Source organism: Mesoplodon bidens (genome assembly GCF_964165515.1).
Source record: "Mesoplodon bidens genome assembly, chromosome: 9".
NCBI classification, from domain to species: Eukaryota; Metazoa; Chordata; class Mammalia; order Artiodactyla; family Ziphiidae; genus Mesoplodon; species Mesoplodon bidens.
Window position 1 is genome coordinate 4,937,829 of NC_138166.1, and position 9,810 is coordinate 4,947,638.

Here is a 9,810-nt window from a genome sequence, read left to right on the forward strand (position 1 = left end):
ATAAATAAAATTGATTATTAAAAAAAAAACATAATTAGCATTCCATAGATAACATGAGCAATACCATCCAAAGTAATTGCTTTAGCAAACATTACAATACAGAACTGTGGGACAGTCAGTTCATAGGGCAGTTGCCATTCCAAAAAAAAAATATTCACAGTTCTCTTTTAATTGCATTTTAATCTATTTTCAGGCCTGCTAGAATGGAGTACTATTATTTTATCATCAGATAACATTTATGCTAAAGCAACCAACATTTTATATAAAGTTTTATTAAGATCTTACATGTTTTTTCTCTGATATTTTTATAAGATTTTGAGAAAAAATTTGTATACATGACAGAGTTCTCATAAGAGAAATTAACTTCTCTTACTATAGTACTAAAATCAAGTTTAACTATAAAGAAAGAATATTAACCAGTCCATATCAGAAATATATGTTTCATTTACTTATAAGTAGCCAAGGTAGAATTGAATAGAACAAAGCTTAAATACCTCTGTGAGGAGCATGATAGATATGCCCCCAAAGAAGCTATTCATATATTCAAAACTATCCATGTATTTAAACATCATCGCTCCTTCCTAACATATCTAAATTTATACAGTTCTAAAAGGAAGTATTTTACAAGTAGATAACCAACTTCTATCTAGAGTTATGCTCTGACACCACCCAAATCTAGGAAATTACTCTTTCCTGGTCCATGGTACTAATTCTTATAATGGTATCAGACCATTCCTGACTTTTTAGTACAATGAAGTATTTTTTTAACGTTACTATGATCTAATTTTCTAAAAAGTTCTTTCATATGAATATACTACTACACTTTTAAATCTTTTTAAAAGGGAGCACAAACATCTAGTATAATGTATTATTTCATAGGATTAGAGGATTTAATAGAATTAAAGGATGTGACAATTTTTATATCACTGGAGAAAATATGATACACCCCCCGCAAATATTCTGGTTTCAGATATTTAACACTAATCTGTTTGCTTCTTAATACACATATCACCAAAAACTTAGTGTAAATTGTGGAAAGAATCTGAAATATATAGCGACATATCCTGGCAGGGAAGAATAAGGGAGCTAGGGATAAGGGTCAGGGAAAAGAATGAATAAGACTGCCTCATGAATATTTGTAATCATTAGAGAAAAATTTTACTCCAGAAAGTTAATGGTGCTGAAAAGCAACTGCATCATTTTGTAAAGTTTGAAAACAAAGTTGAAAGAACTGCACAGTTATCCCCCAAAATACCATTCTGTGGTTGTCTAGACGGGAAATAGCAAAGTCAAGAAGTAAAAGATTGGTCCTTTATCAAATGATAAATCCTAGAGCTAATTCACAAGGATATCTTTAAGAGTTTATAATTGTATAAATGTGTTTGGGCAAAGAATTGGTGTCAAATGCTTTATTGATCGATCAAAATGTCTGCTACAGAGTAAGAGGATTGAAAATGAATCTACCACCACAACTGAAAAACTTTGATTTATGTGCTCATAGCAGATAATTGCACTGAATATTGTGAGGTTTCTTATGAATGGCGAATTAATAAACATCACTGCAATTTACATTTATACAAGGTAAAAGTGGGACTTTAACTCTTTACTCCCCCTTTCAAAAAAGAGTGATTTGCTGCTTCAAAATGAGCTCAGTTATTTTGTAACTGCTGAGTTCAATGAAAAAAAAATCATGGATTTCAGACTTACATCTTTAATTATCTGTTGCTTTGGACAAGTCACTTAAACTCTCTGAGTCACTATTTTGCTGTCTTTAAAATGATTGTTAAGTAATATAATGTTTATGAAATCCATTTTGAATGCTATGCTTGATCTAAGTGTAAGGGCTTGGTTTTATTTTACATTTTTTTCATTATAGTGGGGTTTTGTGGTGGATCCACCTGAAGAGGTTCTTTAGATCAGCATTTCAAGTGCCATCATCCATCCATTAAAACAGCTTTAGAGTAAGTTGCTTTAGTAGAGACATCCTTTAAATGTAGTCAATTCCTCCGATATATTATTTATATTAATTGGTACCATGCACATGACTCTTTCTGAGCACTGAATTAGTTATACCAATTCCTAGGCAACAGGCCATAGTATGTTAAATCTATAATGAGAAAAGTACAGAAAAACAAGCACAGTACAGAATGAGGCAACATACATGCTACAGTGAAAAGTTCACACTTTGCCAAATAAGATGTGTAGAAAGTCAAGATCAATCTAGAAGCCTAAAGTAGAAATATGAGACAGTTATTTAAACTGTATAGCTTTTATCATAATCATAGTAATTAAACTCTCAAATTAGTGTAATTTTTAAAGTTCACTTTAAAATGGAGAAGATTATTATTATTTTATATTTGGGTGAAAACTACATATTTTAGTTTCTGAAAAAAAGGACAAAATTCTCACATCTTTGAGTGATTTTGGCCAGTCATTTTTCTAACTTTTGAGTTGGTTTGACTGGAGGATAAGAAGTTTTTACTTATTCCACAAGGATTTACTGTGATTCTAAACATTTTCTTCCTATTTCTTTCTTATTGTGAAACGTTTGTTGTTCAAACCATTTGTTTGTCTGTTTGTATGTATACATGCATGCATGTATGCATGCTACTCGATAGTTTACCGGGTAAATCTTTTTGAAATAAGAAGTAAATCATGGTAGTAGACTAAGATAATATAAGCTTTGGACTTCTTTCCTCCTCATCTTACCCTTCCTCTTTACCTCACTTTTTGCTTTTCCTTGCTTTCTTTATTTTTAAAGGCTAAAACAAATGGGACTTGTCATGAAGGAATCAGAGCTAGTGACCAAATTATAAAAGAGATTTTTGCCATGGGCCTTTGAGAAATTTACTCTACTCCTTTGATAAAAAAGGCAGGTTTTCCTTAATAGAGTGACTGTTTGAGACCAAAAAAATAAATTGTTAGTAAATAAATTACATGGAAAATGTTTTAGAGTAAGGTTAATAGGATACTACTAATTCCAAGAGGCAGTAAGGTGTCAAATTATTTTTCATATAGTATTTACTTCTGATATTATCTTGGGCAATGATCAAAGGAAAAGATAAGGAGGAAACTGAAGTATGCTTTTGGCTCTACTTCTGTAGCATTAATTCTGAAGCACATTTGCTCCTACATTTGCTAATTAAAGGATTTCATTGCACTTCACCTGTTTCTTCATGAGACAGTATGACCTGTTGCAACTTCCAATATTTCTTTCCTTGACATTTCATACAAAGAAATTATCAAGAAATTAGACTCCAAAATAAAAACAAAATTATTTTCCTAATTTTGGATAACACTACAAATTAAAATCACAAAGAATACAAGTGACTTCACAGATTGTTAGACTGTTTAAGATACTAACATTCAGACATACGAATAATGAAATCTAATCTCTCAGTACATGGGCTTGGTCACTATTCTATCTGCTCCTAGACTTCTACACAGAGGGCTTTAAATGAAGATTCTGTTGAGGGTGGGAATTGTAAAATGAAATTTTAATATATATTTGTCATGGTAAGTATATCCTGGCTTATAAAAAATATACTACATTTAATATATAAAATATAAATATATAAATATATATATAATATATAAATATATAAATAAATATATAAATATATTAAAATATGCTATATTTAATATAATGACTAAGAAAGGAAAGAGATCAAACAAAAAACCAAATTTAAATAAAGAGTGTATTAGCACTCCTCTCAGTTTTCAAAGTAACTAAAAATAGCAATAGCTTTTTAAAAAGAAGAAAAATCATATCCCTAAATGTAAACGTGACAGTCACTTCTCGACAAGCTCCATGATTCATCATGTTTAAGTACATAAATTAATTTGAGAATTTACATAGTCAAAAATTAGTGATTTAGCTGATTAAAGTAAAAAATCAATTTAAGAAAACAAAAAGCAAATTCAAATTGAAATTCTTTTCAGAACTTCTACATAGTTTGTTCAATAAATATTTGCTGTAGGTTTGATGAATGAATTAAAGAATGAATGGATAAAGCAAGTCAAACAAAAAGAATCTGAGAATTATAATTGTTTATTTTATACTTTCTATGATAATTAAAAACTAAATCATGATTAAATATGATGAAGTAGCCAGGAATTGAAAATGTACACAGTAAATTCTAAAACTGAATGACTTCAAGTCACAAATATGGGTTGTATATAAAAATAAATGGAAACAACTGGTCTGCTCTTTGGAAATGCCATATTCACAACCTCTTATGTAAAATTTTCTCTGGAAAGTTTAATATGGACTTCTGATTAGCCAATATGACAAAAAGGATATGTATTAATTTTATTACAATGAAAAACATTAGGAATATAGTATAGCTTTGAACTTTAAAATTTTTCATAGCGCTGTACTCTGATTTTAAAAATAGTTTAAAAAATATTTAAAATGCAAAAATTTTTATTGGGTTTTTATTATGTAGTTGTATTTTTTAACCTTGGTTCCTGTCAAATATATTATTCCATATATCAGCTCTCTTTTATCATGTTGGTAGAGACCATTAGCAACTGTCTGCATATATTTCTTTCCAAGTTTGTCCACACCTACAAATGAAAACAAATTGTAAAAAAAGAACAGAAAAGTGATTCCATGGCTGTTACTAATTTTTCATAAGGGTAGTTGTCTAATTTTTAATGGAATTCTGTTAATCAGTTAAAACATTCCTATTTAAAAAAATCATAACACTTGCTACATTTACTCAACAGACATGGAGTAGGTCCAACTTATTTTATAAGATGTGTTTAAAGGTTTTTTTTCAGCATCAACTTTGCCAAAAAAGTTACTGTAATTTAAATTAAAACAAATTTCTTCTTAGAACTTTTAGTAGATTATATAGGAGTAAAAAAATAATGAAACAATTATTTCATATTGAAATAATTTTATATTTGAAATTTTTTCATATTGAAAATATGAAATTTCATATGAAATTCATATGAAATGAATTTCATTTTCATATGAAAATTCAATATGAATTTCAATATTTTCATATTGAAATATGAAATAATTTCATATTAAGAAATTATCTGTAAAGAAAGTGATTTTAAATCAATAATGTATATATTTCTAAATATCTAAGGATCTGAGGTAACAAAGTCTCACATGATGAATTTTATCATTTCTATCATACATCTTGAGATATATATATATGTATATATAGCTGCTGGCTTCTTGCCACTTCACAAAATACTTCTGAAAAGCTTATCATTTAGTGAGTAGAATTTCTGGAAAGTGAAGAATATGATGTTGGGATTATATTGTTACAGTCTGAAAGTTATCCTAAATATACTTTTGCAGACACAAACTATTATATATATAAAGCATAAACACACATAAATGCACATACACACACATATGTCATAAAAGTCAAATAATGACTTAGGTGGCAGCAGGAAAGAAACAGTTCCTAAGAATATGTACAACACAAAAAAGATAACTTAAACCTTGGACAGTTTACTATGGAGAATTAGTCACTGAATTCTCTGATGCTTTTTTATCAACTGGGAAATTAAGGAAAACTACATTACCTAAATAACATTTTTTTTAAAAAGCAACGCTGAATGCTTCCTAAAAATTCTTCATACACATTTGATACTCAAAATACCTAAATAGGGACTTCTCTGGTGGCGCAGTGGTTGAGAGTCCGCCTGCCGATGAAGGGGACACGGGTTCGTGCCCCGGGCCGGGAAGATCCCACATGCCGCGGAGCGGCTGGGCCCGTGAGCCATGGCTGCTGAGCCTGCGTGTCTGGAGCCTGTGCTCCACAACGAGAGAGGCCACAACAGTGAGAGGCCCGCGTATTGCAAAACAAACAAACAAACAAAAAAAACCTTAATAGTTTAGAAGTTAACATCTTTAATTTTGTTACATTACACAAACGATTTTTGTTTCAAATTTTAAATGAAAAACGAAATCCATTAACTCTTTAAACTACTTGAGTCTACCATCTAGCTTATCATTCAAAATATTACTTTATATTAACATTAAATCTCATGAAAAAGAGGGTTGTTTTTCATTGTGTTAAAATATGCATTAAGACTGACTGGTAAGGTAAGATGACAACATGGTATATTTTTCCTTTTATTATGAATGCTTAGGAATTTTGTGAATAATTAGTAGTGTGAAGAAATATTTTAGTTAAAAATTTACCACTCTACTTCCCATAACAAAGTTAAAACGTTTCTCAGTTATTTTTTAACATCCTGCACTTTCCACATTGGACAAAAACTCATCCAAACAATTTTATTTTTATCCATGTGATTTTTGGTATGTTCTCTGCTGATAGCACCAAAATTTTGCAACTGTCCATTCCATTGCTATTTCTGGAAGCAAACTCTAGTTTGGTTTCTACTCTTAATTCAGAAGGTTAGAAGAGTTAAAATAGAAATACCATTGGAAAAAAAAGTGACACCAGTGTATTGAACACACACCAGTAGTTCAATTTTAAAACTCTTTCCTCTAATAAAAATATGAATTTTTGATATGTTGATGCTGTTTGGCTGTTTTATTGATTACTGCCCCTCCTTTATATGCATATAAAAATCTTATATATATATATATATATATATATATATATATATATATATATATGAGCTTTCTATCTCAAACTAATAGGAATTTATTTCTTTTCCTATAGAAATTATTTTTCTTTCCTCCCTCCCTCCTTCCCTTCCCTTCCTTCCTTCCTTCCTTCCTCTTTCTATCTCTCTCCCCCCTCCGTCTCCCCACCTTTCTCTCTACCTTCCTTCCTCCCTCTCTCCCTCTCTTTCTTTCTTTTGCTCCAACTCCATCCTTGTTGATAAATTATATTAATTTCATAAACATTTTCACTGAAACATGTCTTATTGAAAGGCAGCATGGCATAAAAGGCTTTCGATTAACAAGATTAGGATTAGACAGTTTACTCTCTCACTAGTCAGGTACCTCCCTTTCAATGTATATTCTCTGAGTCTCAGTTTTCTTATCTTTAAATAATAAATAATATCTATGTTATAATTCCATTGGGAGAATTAAAAGTATTCTATGTAAAGTACTTATATATAGATAGCTGTTGAAATGTTGGTTTAAAAATTATCCCAAAATTATATAAGATGAAAAGTAATTTAGAAAATACTTTCCTCTGTATGGGGAATACAACTAGTTGAGGATAAAATCTGAAGCCATATATAAGCTTTACACATTGAGCAAAACCAGTAAAAAATACTGTACTCAATATATCTCTCAACTGTCTTATTTTATCAATATAACATTTTAGTTTCTCTTCTTCTATCATAGCCCTTGTTTATGGAGTCTCCAAGCATATCAAATTCTATGTCTCTAAGGCCACTCTTATTTCAAAGTATACCTATACTTGCTTATTGTACCTAACTTGAAGGAGATATATCTATCTTCAAGTTAGACGTTATTAAGAAACAATTATTCAAACTTATTTTAAAAACCACAGGGAATTCCTGACCTCTTGAAATATATGAACCAGTGGTTTATGGTATTGATTATTTTAGTAAAAGTAAAAGAGAATAAACATTTTTCAGTTAGCATAGTACATCAAAGTTGAATTCAGTCAAATAATTCAGCCTCTAGTATTTCCATCCTGAAAGAATTATTGAAGGCTTTGATCTCAAACATTCATGTCCAACTCTGATCAATTTATTTTTTCTTTTCTTCCTTTCTTCTTCCTTTCTTAATCCTGAGGGATATACATAGCCCTTGCTCAGTGTTGATCTGAAGGCATTAGATAGTTCTGATAAGTGAGCATTTAGAAATCTGTTAAAGCCTTACTATGACCTTAAGGGGCAATACAACAAAAAAGTGTAGGTTTCTATGTATGTTACTATGACATATATAATATATTTTTTCTAATCAGAGTAGGCTATTGGCTCCCTATATCTACTGGGGTGGGGTGCAGCAAGGAGACAAGTGATCTATCTAGATCCCACTCCAATCCAGTTTTATTCTTTATTCCTTATTTACTTTACTTTAGACTGTTTGTGTGGCAGGGGAAGGTGAATGGGGGAGAAGATTGAATTTTTTGGCAACTAAAATATCTGTCTCATCATAAAACCCCTAGTCTAGAAGTTGTACCACAATGAGCCTTGTGCCTGGAGAGAAATTCTGGACATTAGCAACGTTTAGCCGTCAACACCTAGTCCAGTACTGTTTATTTTCAATTTTATTGTGTCATAAAAAGGCATCCTTCACCATGTCAGAATTAAAGTTTGTCTTTTTTCTTATCTAATTTGCTGAGGCTGAATCATTTGCAATTAAATTTGTCAAAATTAGTTCTCAGCTACTTTTTCATTTTTGCAGAGACAAACATGCAGCACCCCATATCTGCTGCCCTTTCCTCTTTAGCTGATGCATTTGCTGAAAAGATGAGAAAGGGGGACATAATTAAAATGACAACTTGAGAATGGTCAATTTCCCTTTTTCTGTAATTATTCCTAAAGAAAAGAAATAATTTCTGTAGGAAAAGGAATAAATTCCTATTAGTTTCAGATAGAAAGCTCATATATATATAACGAAGGGAGGAGTAACCAACCAAACAGTCAAACAGCATCAGCATATCAAAATTCATAGGTTTATTAGAGAAAACAGCAGGGGTCCAATAAAGACCGCTTTTCTAAAGGAAGCAGAGGAAGAAAGGGAAGGGAAGAGAAGGGGGAGAGAGGGAGGGAGGGAAGGAAAGAAGTGCCAGGTTTTAGCATTTAAGTACCGCAAGCTTTCTTAAGCAGCCATTGAAATAGGGCAACCTTAACAAAGAGAGAAATCATGGTAATTACAAATCATGTCTAATTGTTAAAAATATTTCAGGGACTAACTAGGAACTGTGTAAAAACTTGCTAGAGATTCATGACTGTGAGACACTGATATATAGACTTGGTTGCTTGATTAACAAATAAAGAGCCATAAAGCTATCAGGTTCTTCCTTCTAATCAAACTGATGAAATTTAGGCAATATTAACAAATATGCTTTTTGATATTGGATAATTTTAAGGACATAATTGTGTCCCCTCAAAATTCATATTTTGAACTCCTGACCCTCATTACCTCAGAATATGACATTTGGATATAGAATTTTCAAAGAGGTAATTAAAGTTACATAAGTTCATTAGAATGGACCCTAATTCAAAATGCCTGATGTCCTTAAAAGAAGAGATTAAGACACAAACACACACAGAGGATAAACTGTGTGAAGACATAGGGAGAAGGCAGCCATCTAAAAGCCAAGGAGAGAGGCCTCAAAAGAAACCATCCATGCCTTCATCTTGATCTTGGCCTTCTACCTCTGGAATTGTAAGAAAATAAATTTCTGTTGTTTAAGCCATCCAGTTCATGGTACTTTGTTACAGCAGCTGTAGCAAATTAATACAGTAGTGAAATGTTTCAACATTTGGAAGATCTACAAATCTCAGTGACGCAATATTTTCCAATAAAATCCAATAACAATGTAAGATAGTGCCGTAGATTTTAACATAACAGAATATGAAAGATTTATTGATATTGTTTCAGTTTAGTTTCTTTACCACCATGCAACTAAACTTTAGCTAGGTTGCCACTAACATTTTAGAAACTATTTGTGGAATTTTTGTGTGGAATCAAGAAAAGAATATCTACCCTTACTGAAAAGATTAAAATATCCTTTTTCAACTATGCATCTGTGTGAGGCCAGATTTTCTTCATAAATTTCAACAAATAAAACATATCACAGCAGACTGCCTTTTAAAAATTGTTTTGAAAATATCATTCATTTTGTAGCAAATATTGGGCTAGCCAAAAAGTTTGTTCGT